We start from the raw sequence: 16,416 nt of genomic DNA, 5'->3' as shown, positions 1-16,416 counted from the left end.
TGAGGGAAAAAAAATTAGGCGTCTGAGACGGATTTTTTTCCAACACTCTGTGTTTCGAAATATGAATTTTTGAAAAGCACCTTGTTTTTTAGGGGTATTTTTGGATAGTTTTTGATTTTTAGCTTTTTTTTGGAGCGTTCAAAAAATCTCAAACTTATAGGACATGTAGGTTTTATGCATACATGTGCAAAAAATTGGAAACGTTTAGTGAGTTTTGACTGAATAACGGAATAAACAAGTTTTTAAAAAACACCTTTTTTACCGTTTTTTACCAATTTTCATCATTTTTTATTTTTATCTTTTTTTCTTTAATAGATATAGGAATAAAGTATGTATAGTAATGATAGACCATGACCACGACTTTTTCAATCATTTTCGTAAACAAAATTTTGAGATAACGGTAAAATAAAATTTTAGAATTCAACAGGTTATAACTTTTGACCAAGAGCAGATTGAAATTTTATTATTTATGCCCCCCGAACAGCCACATGGGACTTTAAAAAATTCTAACTTCTCTTGTAGGCATCTTTGAAATGAGATTTATACGTTATATGAAAGGTGAAATAATAAGCTTTCACATGGTATAAAATAGGTTGTCAAACAAAAAAATTAAATCCATAGCGTGAGAACATAAAAATAAATTTTTCTTTTTTTTTGCTTTTTTTAATGAAATTTGATCGAGTTCAAAAAATTCTAGCTCTTTTTGTAGATGTCTCATAGACCTCATCGATATATATATTTTGAGCTTAGACAATAAGATTTTAGATGGTATAAAATAGGTCGTTAGGGAAAAAATGGAATTAATGACGTGAGAAGATAAAAATTCATGTGTTTTTTTTGCTTTTTTTTATAAAAATGATTGTTTTCAATAAATTATTTTTATACTTTTCGCGCATTGTATAAATTTAAAAATGGTTTTATTCTTCAGAAGAAATACTTGGCTTTTAAATTGCATAATTTTTTTGTAAGCTTTTAAAATAAAAAAATTAATATAACGAGAAAATTTTTAGCTTTTTCTTGTAAATTATGATTGTTTGAAAATTGACTCATTTAAAACAAAAGCACACAACCTGTTTTCGGACGACGTTATCACGTAAAATCATCGTCCGTAAACCGGCTTTACAGACAACCTTTTTTTTATTTGTTATTTTTTATGCCAAACAGAGGGTTAAATGACACATCAACGAGCGAAATGAGTCTATAAGATTCGTTTTCATTGGATGGTTTTCATTTTCACATCGAATACTAGGAATTGATTAGAGCTATCATGTTTTAACTCAAAACATTTTTTCCATTCGAATCAATGAAAGAGAGATAATTCCATATAGATATTTGACCATTTTGTTGATAAATTGAACTAGGTTATGTTATATCTTAATTTTGCAAAGAACCTAAGTAAATGCCGGCAGTCAGAAAAATTAGGTATTAAGTTAATGTTTTTTTCTTTCCTTTCACTTTCTGTTTTATTGTATTGCCTTTGATAAAAATTAATCACTTGGTGAAGAGTAATAATAATAATAATGTTTTGACCAGTGGCTAATTTATCTTAAAACTATACCAAAATCAACAATCTTCTCTAATGGTCAAATTCTTCTAAGAGATTTTAGCAATAAAGAAGATTCCTTAACTTGCAACAATTTATCTGATATCCTTTCTTCCAAAGGAATGAACCAGGAATTACAATATCTTAATGTAAAACGCCTTCACACTTAACATAGTCCTCACCCTCCAAAGAACACCCTTTCTTGATCTATTTCCTTCCTAATCGTTGCCAATATTTCTTGTTCATTTCCCCAAAAAATATACACAAAACTACTACAAATGTGTTACAGTACATTATTACAAATGAATAAATTGCCCGTGGGATCACTTTTGTCTAATTTATCTTTTTGGCCTTTTACTTTTACAAAACCAAAATAAAATCTCTTACTTTCTATTCTAGATCCTTGCCTTTGGCAATTCCCATTTTGATGATATCTCAAAGCGGTTTTCTTTAACACATTTGTATTTCTACATAAGTTGTAGCAATTTTCTTGATTTCATTCGAATTAATTCATATTACACTACACACAGAGGATTGTATTGAGTTTCGGAATTTCAAGTCATTTAGTCCTGAACAAGAAAACTTATTCAAGTCACTCATCCTAAACCATAAGATAGTGTTTCTCAGTAGAAATAATAGTAAGGTCAAGGAAAAATGTTGAGAACCTTTATTCAAATCCTCGTAAAATATTTAAGAAACTTTATCAAAATTTATTACCAAACTGAGATGACATCATTTTCGATTTGTTTACTCTTACAAATCCGATAATGGCTATTTGGGGACTCAATGCACGAAGATGGTTTTTGCCATTATATTAATAAACAGAAAAGGAATTCATTGGAAAAATCACATAAAGCAGATGTTTTTATGACGATAAATTTATTCACATATACCTAAAGTTTTTCTTGGTTATCGCAGCTATTTTCTTAGAAGGTCTTATAGATTCTTATTGGTTTTAGTCCATTGGTGCAGAAAGTTTTGATAGCAAACGCAATTTCTATATCACTGACTTTTTCTTCTATATCAAAGGTTAATCGGGCATTTTATTGTTACAGAAAACAAAAGCTATATACGAGAGAGAATATACTTAATTAAAATTGCAACCTATTAGAGCGAGGAAAGATGTGTTGGCGGTGGGGTAAAAGTGTTAAAAGGATAAGAAAAGAAAAAAGATTATTTTATACATTTGTTGAGAGAGTGAAAATCAGAAAAGAAGTCATTCCATGAATTTAACGTTGTATAAAACATTATTTCTTTATGATTATTAAAAGATAACAATGACAACGGGTTTAGATTCACATTTTCTTCATTATTAAAATGGCACATCAAAAAGCATTAATGAATCATTGATTCAGAAACACATAAGATAAAATACGCTTTTTGATGACTTTGAATGAGAGTTATTCTTAATCAACAGAATATTACTAATTTTTATTATTACCTAATGCATTCAAAGAATTATTGCAGAATGATATTTTTGATGGTTTTTTTTTTAATCATTTCCTTAATTTTTTGATTTTCAAAAATCTGCTTTGTAAATTAACCATTAAAATTTGTCAGCAATATAATTTGTCCAATTCTTGTGAGCGTGTACGTGTAAATAATGTTAAAATGTAAGCGTCCTTCAATTTACGGCCGAGGTTGAACTTTCGAGGGATTTTTCAATTTCTCCCATGAGACAATACCCCTGAAAAAAATAATACTTTTAGGTGGTTCAGGCTGGGATTCGAACCCAGACCTCTAGCGTCCTAGTCTTTGAATTTCTATCATTTTGTAGTAAGTCAGTAACTTAGGAACGCTTGATACAAAACATTAAAAAGTTAATATTCACAAACCTTTCTTAAGTCAATTCTATTGTAAATTTAAAGCATAACATTGACCAGAAAATATCAGTGCAAAAATTCTAAATAGTATCTATTATTTTCTAGTTCAACATTTCAATTAAGCTACTATTTTATTTTATCTTTTAAGCTTTTAACTTGAACATTAAACTCAAAATCCGTGTGAAAATTCTGACTGCAAGTACAGAAACCAGTTAGTTTTTTGTTGATATTTGTTTGGGTTTCTTATATTTTAAGATAAATCTTCTTTAACAACATATCACAAAAAAGTCAGTATTCAAAAGTCAATATTCAGTGATAGAACTCATTTGATAATGTACAGTATTTTTTTATAGTAATCAGTTTTGTTGAAAAATTTCTTTACTTTTATAACAGACAAAATTCTGTCTGCAAACACATTCTCAACTTAAAATAAAGTAGGTACTTAATATTCTCCGAAAATATTGCACAAGAGATAAAGTTACTGAATTGGTCTTTTTGAAAACGGCAATTTAGTTGCAAATTTAAAATTGTGTGCACATCCTTAAAGTTTGTCCATTTGCCCAGTTTCGTTTGAAATTTTTTGAACTTTTGTGTAAAAGTAACCGAACTGGCATTTATCTCGATTAATCTTTTGAACTGATTTTATTAAAATCATATAAATCGAAGAGAAAAAGCGTCTCCTCTTGAAACTTTTTACATATACAAGGATTCGACCTTCCTCCCAAAGACCACATTTTTTTATAATTACTGAAAACTAGTCAAACATTGATGATTATTTCAAAAGTTAAAATAATTGTTTTACTTAAAAAGATTAAGTTTTTACCACATTTCGATTAATTTTCTTTAAGTTTCAACAAACAATACCCCTCTCATTAAAAATGTATTTGAAAAATATATATTTTTCTTCTATTTTTTTTTTTTTTTTTAATTACAACTTCTCAAATTTATATAACCACAACCATTTGGTGAAGGAGCAATATCCATTCCACAGAAAAAATAGAAAGGATTTATAAGAAAATTAGCTTCCTTTGTGTCTCATAAGTGGATATTTATATTATAAAATACATATACACAAACATACTTCTATGTTCTATGTAAGATATTCTATTTCTCTGTCTCTGTTCTTTTCCTGCTGCTGTTTCCGTTAATTTTTTAGTCTTTAATTTTACTCCTTTCTTTTCTTGATGGTTAAGTAAAGTCCTTTCTTCATTTCTAGTTGCAATTGCATTGGATTGTACAGGACTGTGTATAAGTTTGTTTTTTAAGGGTGAGATAAGAAAAAAAAAGTAAAAATGGTAATAGTGAAAGAAAAGTGATGAACGATAGAACTTGTTTTTTATTTTTTCAATGAAAGTTGAAAAGTTTTCTCCATTTGAATCCTTTTCTTAAACTATCATTTTCATCACCTGAATTAAAAACTAAAACAAATCAATAAAACTCCAATTAAAAAAAAACCGTAATTTCTGCCTACAATAAGCCATAATCTGATATTGCAAGTGTCTGATATTTCAGCAATCTTTTGAACCGCTCCACCGATTTTTATAAAAATTCACACACACCAAAAGAGCCTCCCAGTGAATCATTTGAGCTTAATTAAATGCAAGACAATGTTCATTAAGTAGTGTTAGAAGATGATATTCTGTGAATTTTGATTTCTTATTTTTTTTCTACACAGTTCTGTAAAATACATGACAAAACTAAAATCAAAAAAAAAATACAAGCACATCAAAAAAAGAACAAACAAGTCGAGTAGGGTATTCCACTCTCTCTTTCTCTATGCCAGTTGTAAGAAGCCAACTTAAAAGGATAATAGTAGTGTTGTTAATTGCACACGCACACCACTAAGCTACCTCTACCATCATTATCGTGTATATCACCATTCCCACCACCCACATGACAATGCGAGTGCATGATAAAATAAAACGAAAGCAAAAAAAAAAGTAAATGACATAAAATACCGTTGTATGACAATTTACAGTATACGTGCCACAGAGACCGGTAGTCTTTTAGGTGAAAATTGCTTCAGCAAAAGAGGACAATAATTTCTATTGCCATGCATTCCTTGTGAGCTCTAAACTAACTATACAAAATGGGCCCAGCCCAGACATACATTGGTTCTGTTCTAGGCTATGTAGGTAGTACTTGATGCTCGTCTGAAATCCTCGAGCTATAAATGAGCTCACAACATAAATAGAGCTTGCTCCTCCAACAAGCTTCTAGTTGTGAAGCTTTGTTTAAATATTTTCTTTTTTCTTTTTTTTTTCTTTACTATTTTGCTTACTAGCTGCTTGCTTGGGTTGTGTCAGTTCGCGGCAGCTTGCAAAAATAAAAAAAAAAGGATCTACAAACGTGCAGGAACGTTAGAGTGTAGTTCTTGTTATGGGTAAAAAGTAACAATTTGTCGGGACGCGCGACGTTTTTATTGCCAACACAAACGCAGAAATAGCTGAACATTGTTACTTAATTGCTGTTGGAGTATTATTAAAGAAAACACAAACGCTCTTACACATTCACACACACACACACACACACAAACACACGTTTATAATTTAAAAAGGATTTAAGGACTCATACAAGTATGTGACTGACAGTTTCTACCTGTGTTCTGTTTTTTTTTTTTTTTTCTTCTTTATTTTTAAAATAAATTTAAATTATTATGTTCATATTTATTGTTAAGTTACGTGTGCCAGGAGCTATGGAGCCTAGAGAATCTACCGGAAAAGAACCCGTGTGTATATATTCTTTTTGCTTTTTACTTTAAAAATTCCGTTTATATGAGGTTCATTGCCTTTTTTTAATGAAAGACAAATTTCTTCGTTATAATAAATTATAATGAGGTCATGGATATGATGCTTTTGAATTCCTCACAAAGCTATATTGTGAACTCATTGTTGGCAGTTTTTATTATTTTATTTATGGAAAAGCATTTAAATTATTTTTAATTGTTCCTTGAGATTCTTACTTGAGTATATAGGAAAAAAAAGGTTAAAAAGGAATGAAGATGCTCTCTAGACAGTAAAGTGTTAAATGCGAGGTGTGAAGTTGACTTGTTGTAGTTGTCGAGTGTATATGAAGAAGTGGAATCTTAGAATTTTTAGAATGGTATTAATGTGTTTATAGAAATTAAGAACTAAGGATTACTCACACATTTAATTGAGTACAAAAAAAAAGAGGACACTTTTGAAGAGGAAAATAATAAAATCCTTGATGATGTTTTGAAGAAATAGGACTTTTTGTTTCAGCAAAGTTGAGTGTTGAAGGGTTTTTCCTATTAGACGTCTAATATTCAAGTTATTTTAACAGTGTTGAAATTAGAATTATTCGCTAAAAGATTATTTCATAAATGAATAAAACCCAAAAAAAAAAAAATACTTATGTTTCAGCAAGTAAACGTTACATCCATAGTAAATCATTGGAAAAAAAATGGGGCAATATTTATGGAAATCATGTGCGAATCTGGTATCTCATCTACAAACCTGTCAAGTCACTAGCGAATTCTTCAAATCTCATAGAAATTCTGAAAATGATATACAACATTTATGACACGTTAGGGACGAGTCTGTAAAATCACGGATGGTATATCACTGAAAAATTTGGCAAATTATGAATGAACTCGGTGATAAAAATATATTAAATAATAATACGAAAAGCCTCCCACTTGATCATTTAAGATCAAATATAGCAAATTTTGGAACTTTTTCTTAATCAATAGAAAAATTCAGAAAACTTCTAAGAAATTATTAGTTCACCTGAAGACTTGTCTAATTTCTCACAGACGAATTAATCAAATGAAATATGTACAGCCAAACATTTGTTTAATTTGTCATCAAATAGTACGTCCAATAAAGTACCTATAAATCCGATAAATCACATAAAATTTTAGAAAACACTGTCAAAATTTACGAATCTATCGGTTTTTATGAATGTGGGTTAGTCCACCCTAAAAAACAAAGTTGTCTTATTTTTGATATACATAGCCAAGATGGGTGCAATTTGAAACTTAAATAACGGCAAAAAAGTTTCAGATCGATCAAAGAAATTTTAAGAGGGTTCACAAGTCACTTGAAAAAAATCAAAAAAAAACCCTATATGTTATTATATGGCCTTTTTTGAGTTTTTATTGTTTTACTCAGCTTTTTTTGAGACGAAAAACATGTACATTATTATTTATTGCTCAATTTTCATTAAAAAATTGCGATTTTATTGACTTAAGCGAGCACTCCCATAATCCAGCTACGTAAAAAACAAAAAATAAAGAAATTTCTTAGACAATAATAGTTTTGGTTTTTTGTTAATTTCTCGAAAATGACAAGATGTTTTTGGATGCAGTTTTTTGTTTTTGTTCAAAAAAAAATAAGAGCATTGAATTAGTTTTAAAAACTTAATTAGTACTTAATTACATAACATTTTGAAAAAAAAAAATAGTTTGAAATTTTTCTTTTTTTTTTTTTAATTTTAATTTGAAAATTAATTTTTCCAAAAGCAGTGCCAGAAAATGGCCATATTAAATTTTTTTGTAAAAGACGAGGTTTTTAGCTTTACAAAACGGTATAGCACGTTATTGTAAGTGTTACCGTTGATTTTTAATATTTTTTTTTCCAAATCAAGGAAATGGTTTTTTAAACTGCCCCTCCCCGCAAAACTGCCCCCTCCCATACGATATGTTATTATTATTTTATAGTTAGTGTAAATATTCTTCCCTGCTCATTTCAAAATTATTTCAAATAATTTACGAGTCAAAAAGTCTAAGCTTATTGAATCTGCATGACCCAAAGGCATTTAAAAGTTACCGTATCTTCTTTCTCAGAATATGTTTTACATAATAAACAGAAAAATCTCATATTTTTCTTTTATTAGTCTGGGAGATATTAATTTAATGGTTCATAACCACAATATTTTATTTTTTTTTTGTAAAGAAGTACCTATTACAAAACAATTTGTCACTTTTTAACTGAACGAAACACCAAAAACTAGAATTATGCGATGAAATCTAACAAATACCTGACAGTCGTAAATCAGGTTTAGTTTTCCAAAAAGTTCGATCAAAGAAACCCATACAAATGAACACTGAATTAAGGGGTTTTATTTTCAAAATCAGCTTTTGGCAGCTACATGTCATTTACCGTGACACTTACCAAGGCAACTCGTTTGACTTATAAAGGCAGCCCGTTTTACTTTCCCGTAGGTGGTACAGGAACGTAATTTTCTTCAAGGTGGCCTATATAATTAGTGATGGGAACTATCGATAGTTAGTAACTGAATGATTTGAACTATCAAATTCATTCATTCATTTATTCATTCGAATGAAAACTATCGAACAAAACTATGGTATAAAAATCAAATCGAATAAACTATTAAATATTCAGTTATTTAAAAAAAAACTATACGAATGAAAAACTATCGAATAAGAATACTGTTCAAAAGAAAATTCCATCAAATAAAAATACTATTGGAATGGAAAAACTATCGTATAGAAAAACTATTCAAATGAAAAAACTATCGTAAAAAAAAATTATTCGAATGAAAAACAATCGAATGAAAAAAACGATCGTATAAAAAAAAACTATTCGAATGAAACAATTATCATATAAAAAAAACTATTCGGATGAAAAACCTTTCGAATGAAAAAACTATCGACTAAAAACTATTCGAATGAAAAGAGTAACTAAATGAATGAATGAATGATTTTTTATTCTATAGTTCCGAACACCAACTATAATACTTACCAGGCAACTCGTGATCAGTGTTGCCACTTCCAAAAAAATTTGCTCAGTAGATCCATAAAAAAATGCAGTTGATTAAAAAAATTGGCAATAGATTTTTTATTTAACAAGTACACCTAAAATACCCGTATGATGAACTAACAGGCAGAATACCTTTCTTATTACAACCAAACTCATGTAAAGAATTTAAATTAAGCATTTTATACTTCTTTTTAGATTTTTTTTCACAACCCCAGACTCTATCTGTTGGACCAAAAACACTTTGAACAGTGTTAATCTTGGTGTTTTGCAGCTTTTTTTAGAGCTGGTTTTGAGTTAAGGGCAGATATTGTACATTTCAATAGTATTTATTACACAGAAATTAGTTTATTATTTCCTTAAAACGCTTGGAATTAGATTTGAAGAAGTGCAGTAGATTTGATTAAGTGGCAGTAAAGTGGCAACGATGCTCGTGATACTTACGGAGTCAACTTGTGATACTTGCCGAAGAAACCTTGTATACCTATCATGGCAAACTTGTCACATTTACCAGGACAACCAGAGAAACCCGTTGTACAAACCGGTGCAAAATGTCGTTGTTCCCAGGGCAAACCGTGATGCTAACAGTGGTAACTTTTGATACTAACAGCGGCAGTTCTTTTTTCTTACCACTGCAATCTGTGATAATTACCGGGCAAACCCGTGATAGATAATGGAAAATGTTATAGGTACATACCAAAGTAACCCATGATACTTGCTGGTGCGACATGTGATACTTGTCCAGACAACCTGTAATTTTTATAGGGGACACTTTTGATACAAATAGAATCAGTTCGTGGTACTTACTTATTTATCGTCAATTTAAGCGATCATAAATCATAACATAATATAGTACAAGAGTGTCAACGGTACAGGAAAATCGTATAATTCCAGAAATCACTTCCATAACGTGTTGATCTCACGTGGAAAATCTTTAAGGAGCGTTATAGGTACGTCCTACAGCTGGCGCGTTGTTTTCCATACAAACAGCACTTCTCACCCCCTTTAGCGTTTGCTAACGACAACAAACAATGTTTAATTCTAATTTATTTATGTATCTTCAAACTTCAAGGTTAAATCATAAAATTTTCAACACTTATGAAGCTCATTTAAATTAGAAGTTTGTTTTTTTTTTTTAACTTTCCAATTTCGACAGAAGAAGTGCATTTTCTATTAAATAAATTGCATTTCATCAAACTCATTTGATAAAAAAAAAAAAACTAAAAAAAAAAAAACGAATAAAATCTAAGGACATGAAAAAATAAGGAGAATTGATAGCATTAAAACGTGTCTCCTTCTCGAAATTAAGGAAGTTGAAAAAAAAAAAATAGAATCAAGTTGGTTTTTCTTTCTCAAGTGTTCACATTTTCTTTTTGAATCTTAAAAAAATACATCCACATCACGTTTATTCTTTTTTGTTTGAAAAAAAAAGAGAAGAATAAAAAGAAGATGGAAGAAAAAAGGTATATTCTACAGAGGAACCTGGGTGCTAAATCAATTTCCAATTGAAATTCCTTGCGCACACACAGATGACACAAACTCATCAATTAAATTATTTTTTTTTTTTTTTTTTTCAAAAACTACGGACATGAAGGGTCTGAAAGAGTGAGTAGCAATAGAAACCTTCATTTGATAGTCACTTCTTGGTGATGTAGGTATATAAAATTCGACTCTTTAGAGAAAACTCTTCTACCAGCTACCAGTTTACCACACACAGTTTGACTGTCTGGTCTACTGATGGTCAGTAGAAGTAGTTTGTTCCCAAAATTGACACATCTGTGTCATCTGTCCATGTTCATTCGTTGGCTTTTTTTTTTTTTTTTTTTCTTTTACATTCGACGTAACATGGGTTTTCAATTTCATATACCTTTCGTGTATGTTGAGTTTTATTAAATTGAAAATAAATTTAATTGTCCTCCTCGTCCTTCTGCATGAAGGACCAAAGCAGGTGAACATGTGAACGTGCTTATAAAAATATTCTATGGCATTTCATTCGATTCTTGTGTCAATATTGAATTTATTTTTGCACAAGTTTTTTGGGGAAAGAGGGAGGGAGGTAAAATGTCAAAAATAGTTAACCAGCAAACCAATCATATTCTTTTCGTCCTTATCATATAGAAAAAACCCTATATAAAATATTTGTCCTTAATGGAGCATGAAAATTATTTCTCACATTTACATCATTTCGATGTAAAGTAGAATGAAATAAAAATAAACTTCCCTAGAGCAATTTTGTATAGTTACATGTATGAATTAAAAAAAAAAAAAAAAAAAAAAAACATACACAAATGAAAACTTGCCTTAAGGACACAACCGTTTCATTTGACACTTTTATAGTATACTCGAGGAGAACATTGTAAAGCAAAAGGATTGGCATTTGGCTAATCTCCTTCGTAAATAGCAGTTACTCCTGTTTATGTCTGCAGGAAACTTACTCCATACCAATCCATTGCAACAAAATAGAGAAAAGGTGTATATATAGATAGAGCATCAGTATTAAGAATGAATGCAGGGAAAAATGCTGGAGGGCAAAACTCTCTCTATCGCTCTGCTAAAGCTTTGGCTTTGATTTGTGCTATCCCTAACATACAATGGAATCAGCACTATAGAAGCAAGATCAAAAAAGACCAAACAAAACGTACCAGCAGGTGACATTTTTCTCATACTTTCTGTTTTCGATTTTTAGGATTTTTTTTGTTGTTGTTGTAGTTCTTCTTATGTCCTTAGGGATAAATCTATATACAAGAATACAGAAAAATGTCGTATGTTTTGTACCTTTGATTTTCTTTCTTTTTCAAGTTGAAAATTTCTTTTGAAGTCGTGTTTTGTTATTTTTTTTTTTTTTGGTATTTTGTATTGTTTTGTGCGGATTTCGAACTTTTGATGACAAGGTGTCAGAAGTGGGATGATTTGATTTACAATCAGTGCAATGGTGAAAGGAACTTTTAACCAGGTGTTTCAGTCAGAAGTTGATTTGAAGAAGGCGAAGACACACAGAAGGCAAAAGGCAATGAGTTATAATGGAATGAGTATATTCGTGATTTTATTTCAGAAAATTTATACAATATTATAGATTGAAAGTGCTTTGAAGAATATCAATTTTTGTTTTCTTTAAAGAAAACAATTTAATTTCATATTTAAAATCACAGTCTTGGTAAAAATAGTATTTAATGTGTATTTTTTAAACTTTTTTTTCCCAAATTTTGACTTTGAAGTTGATTATTTCGAGAAAAATTTACTGAAATGATTTGATTTAAAAAACTAAAATTAATTGTACAATTGTGGCTTTTGAAAAAGGTATCGTTCATAACTCTAATAGTTGCCGTTGTTTTTAAATAATTTTTTTTTGTATTTTACGTGATATTTTAGATTGAAAAGGCGGGAGCCTCCCATAGTAAGAAATGATTGTATTGAACTCCTCTACAAAATACCGTTATCAATTCTTGTCGCCTAAGTTATCGTACTCTCCCCCTATAATTTTTTAGACAGCACTTGATATTATTTTTTAACACAAAGAAAATTTGTTTTCAATCACTGTCAAATTAGTTAGTTAACTTGAATTTTTTTTTTTCTAATGCAAAAGAACTAGCTTCTTTTTTGTACCGTAAAAATTAACAGAACCTGTGAAAAATAACAGTGGTTTGCAACGAAAATAGAGCTTAAACCAGAATATACTTTTTTAAAGGATTTTGCTGATTTCAAATCCGTACTTAAAATTTTACTAGCACGTCACGTTTTTGAAATAAACATAAACATTAACAGATCAAAAATGCGGTTTATTTTGTTAGTATAAGGGTCGAATTAAATCACCATTATTTTTTTTTTAGCTAAACTACTTATAAAATCTCAATAGGCCATATTTAATCATATAAAATACCTAATATTTATTTTTTTTTTTTTCAAAATTAAGTTTTTACAAATAGAAATTTATGAATTTTTTTTAAGCTTATGTACCTACCTATATTCTAATTTGTGACTTCTGATTTGGATTTACAAAAAAAAAAATAATTTACTACGGATAAGTACAAATCTAGATTAAACATAACAAAGAATTTCATTGGTAACTAGATTTAGAAACAGCGATAGCGAAACAAATGATGAGTAAACTTCAAAAACTAGTGCTAGAATAAATCTGGAAACCTTTTTTAAATTTATCACTCTAAAAGCAATTAAAATCACATAACAAAGTTCTTACTCCTGACTTTGTATTACTCAAGACTCTTCTGGTTTTAACAAAAACATTTCATTTCAGAAGCTTAATATCAAAATTTTAAAAACCATATTTTTGGTTAGCAAGAATAATTTTTTTGTAAAAATAGTTTCTTTCGCTTGAAGGTGACAACCATTTAAAAAATATACCTATAAACTCAAATTTTTTTTTATTCATAATAAAATTAAATCAATTTTTGCATAATATAAATTTATACATAATAAAAAAAAAAAACAATCTGGGAAATGATATAAAAACCATAAACAACAAATTTTAAACAAATTCATTCACTCTTTCACACAAGCTTCGATTTGTTTTCTATGAATGTTTAATCATATCGAAATGAGACTATAAATCAGTTAAGAAATAATCGACATTTAAAAGACACCATCTAACAAAGTTGAAAGTAATACTTTTGATTCATTAACAATTTTAATACTCGTTTGAGTGTATACTTATCAATCAACCTGTTCTTTCAATAAATAGCTGTCTTTTTTATACCTTCATACAAGACACCAACAAAAATATATTATTTTAAAAAAATATTCAAAATAAACAAAAAAAAAAAAAAAATTAAAAAAAATTTCCCATACCGGGAATCGAACCCGGGCCTTCTGGGTGAAAGCCAGATATCCTAGCCACTAGACCATATGGGATATACGAATTTTGATGTTTGATGTGAATTTGATAGTTTTAAAAAAAAAAAAAAAAAATAGCTTCGAGATTGATTTCTCATTGATGCAATGAAAACAAAGTACATAATGTGTATATTTTATCTTTATTTTATATCTTTGGACTATTAGACCAGTCATTTTAAAGCCCAATCTGCGGAAAAATTCCTACTGGGCTGAATTTTGGTATACAGCTTAATGACGGCTTTGTTATGAAGATGTGAAAAATCGACATTGATATCGTGTCCGCGTTAAGAGTTATAGGGGTCAAAAGGTCACGAAAAGTTTTTCGCAAATATCTCGTGACCTATTGATCGGAGGTCATCAGAAGTTAGTTAGCTGGTTATCAATTTTCCAAACATGAATTCCATAGGAAATATCGTTTGGAGCTTCTCAAGAGAAAAGTTGCAGAATACCTTATAACAGTACAAAATTAGCTGCTGAAAAACCTTAATGGTAATTTAAGGTTTATACCAAGCTCAAAACTAAAATTGAACCATGTTTAAAAAGTGTGTTCTTAATAATGGAGGCACTTATTGTACAAAAAAGGGAAACATACAACATTTCCAAAAAACGTGGTTCCCCCTTTTGCATAATATTTTTTATACCAATGTGTACATTTTTATTTTTTTTAGTTAATTCGTATTTACGTAATAAGATAAGTTAATAAAACTAAAAAAATTTAAGCTACTTCGATAAAAACCTCAAAAATCAAGCAAAATAAACCAAAAATATGTATTTTTTCGTATGTGAGTGCAATCTAGTCACCTTCTCTGCGCTCTACTCGCGAAACGGTTCATCTTACAGAAAAATGTGCTGGGCATATGTTGTAGATAATTTCACGACCATCAATTTTTATATAACCTCTGATGACCTCCGATCAATAGGTCGCGAGATATTTGCGAAAAACTTTTCGTGACCTTTTGACCCCTATAACTCTTAACGCGGACACGATATCAATGTCGATTTTTCACATCTTCATAACAAAGCCGTCATTAAGCTGTATATCAAAATTCAGCCCAGTAGGAATTTTTCCGCAGATAAAACCTAAAATTAGGTACATGTGTTTTTTGTTTTGTAGTGGCAATTATCTTTTCACGAAATTTTCCATATATTTAAATTTGATAAAATGTTAGGTATATCAGTTTTTAAAATAATTTTTTACTTTCCCCTTTGGCTAGTTTCCATTCAGCTTTTACCTTCGTTTGCATTCAAAGAATAGGTTTCCTATAGTGATGGGAACTATCGAATGATTTGAACTATCGATAGTTAGTAACTGAATGATTTGAACTATCGAATAGTTCATTCATTCATTCATTCATTCGAATAAAAACTATCGAATAAAACTATCGAATAAACTATCGAATAAACTATCGAATAAAAACTATCGAATAAACTATCGAATAAAAACTATCAAATAAACTATCGAATAAAAACTATCAAATATTCAGTTGCTATTTAAAAATAACATTTTATCAAGTTTTTCACTTTTCATCCGATTTCATTTTAAAGAAGCATCCATCATACATTGAAGTGCATAATATAAAAATCGTAAAAAAAAAATAGTCGAGAAATGACCACTGGAAAAGATTTGTTTCCTTTTCTTACACTTTTTATTTTTGCTCGTCCACATGCAAAATTGCAAATATCAAAAGTATATACATACCTACCTACAATAATCCAAACCAACCACACAGTTGCATCATATTTTTGTCTAACCCATTCACAACCCTTTACAAAATCCACTTGTTGACACATATACCTGCTATTTGTGCGTGCGCGAATGTTTTGCTTCTTCCGGCGCCATGTCTCGTCAAGTAATTGAAAAGATGGGTTTTCCCACTAATTAGGTTCATAAACTATACACTGGCTGAACAATGAACATGTTCCGCTTCCCAGGTCAAAGAGTTATTTTTTTCTCTTTTGTCACTTTTTTATGACACCGCACTGACCGACGGATAACTTCTTCTTTCATGCACCGTGTTGCCTTTCTTTTTCTTTTCTTTACCGCCTTTGTTTTGAAAATATGGGCACTCCAACATAAAACACATAAATTCAGTCCTGAAAAACTTTCAAGATATCATTTGGAAGATCGCACAATATGTGTATCATCATTCATCTTCCTTCAGTCCTTCCTTCAAATTCAGATAAAATCATTTACAATTAAATTGTGAAATCAAGAGAAAAAGCAAATAGTAGAGAAATAAAATTATGACTGAATTAAAAAAAAAAAAAAAAACAATCTAATAGACTGAAAGAAAACAGTAACTGAATATGAAAAAATTCAAATGAAAAAGCTATCGTTTGAAAAAACTATTCAAATGAAAAAACTATCGTTTGAAAAAACTATTCGAATGAAAAAACTATCGAATAAAAAAAACTATTCAAATGAAAAAACTATCGTTTGAAAAAACTATTCGAATGAAAA

The 16,416-nt window shown here is 29.4% G+C and overlaps 1 protein-coding gene and 1 non-coding gene across 9 annotated transcripts in view; one reads left to right on the top strand and one right to left on the bottom strand.

The window, feature by feature from the left end:
• Positions 1–16,416, top strand: part of LOC129918124 (heterogeneous nuclear ribonucleoprotein L) — a 369,767-nt gene that overhangs the window by 327,768 nt on the left and 25,583 nt on the right. The window lies entirely within an intron of this gene.
• Trnae-uuc (transfer RNA glutamic acid (anticodon UUC)) lies at positions 13,902–13,973 on the bottom strand. Its single transcript has one exon. It is a non-coding gene; the product is annotated as a tRNA-Glu (tRNA).

This window comes from Episyrphus balteatus, chromosome 4 (genome assembly GCF_945859705.1).
Source record: "Episyrphus balteatus chromosome 4, idEpiBalt1.1, whole genome shotgun sequence".
In the NCBI taxonomy this organism is placed as follows: domain Eukaryota; kingdom Metazoa; phylum Arthropoda; class Insecta; order Diptera; family Syrphidae; genus Episyrphus; species Episyrphus balteatus.
The sequence above is the reverse complement of the archived record's forward strand: the minus strand, read 5'-3'. Positions and strand labels throughout refer to the sequence as shown.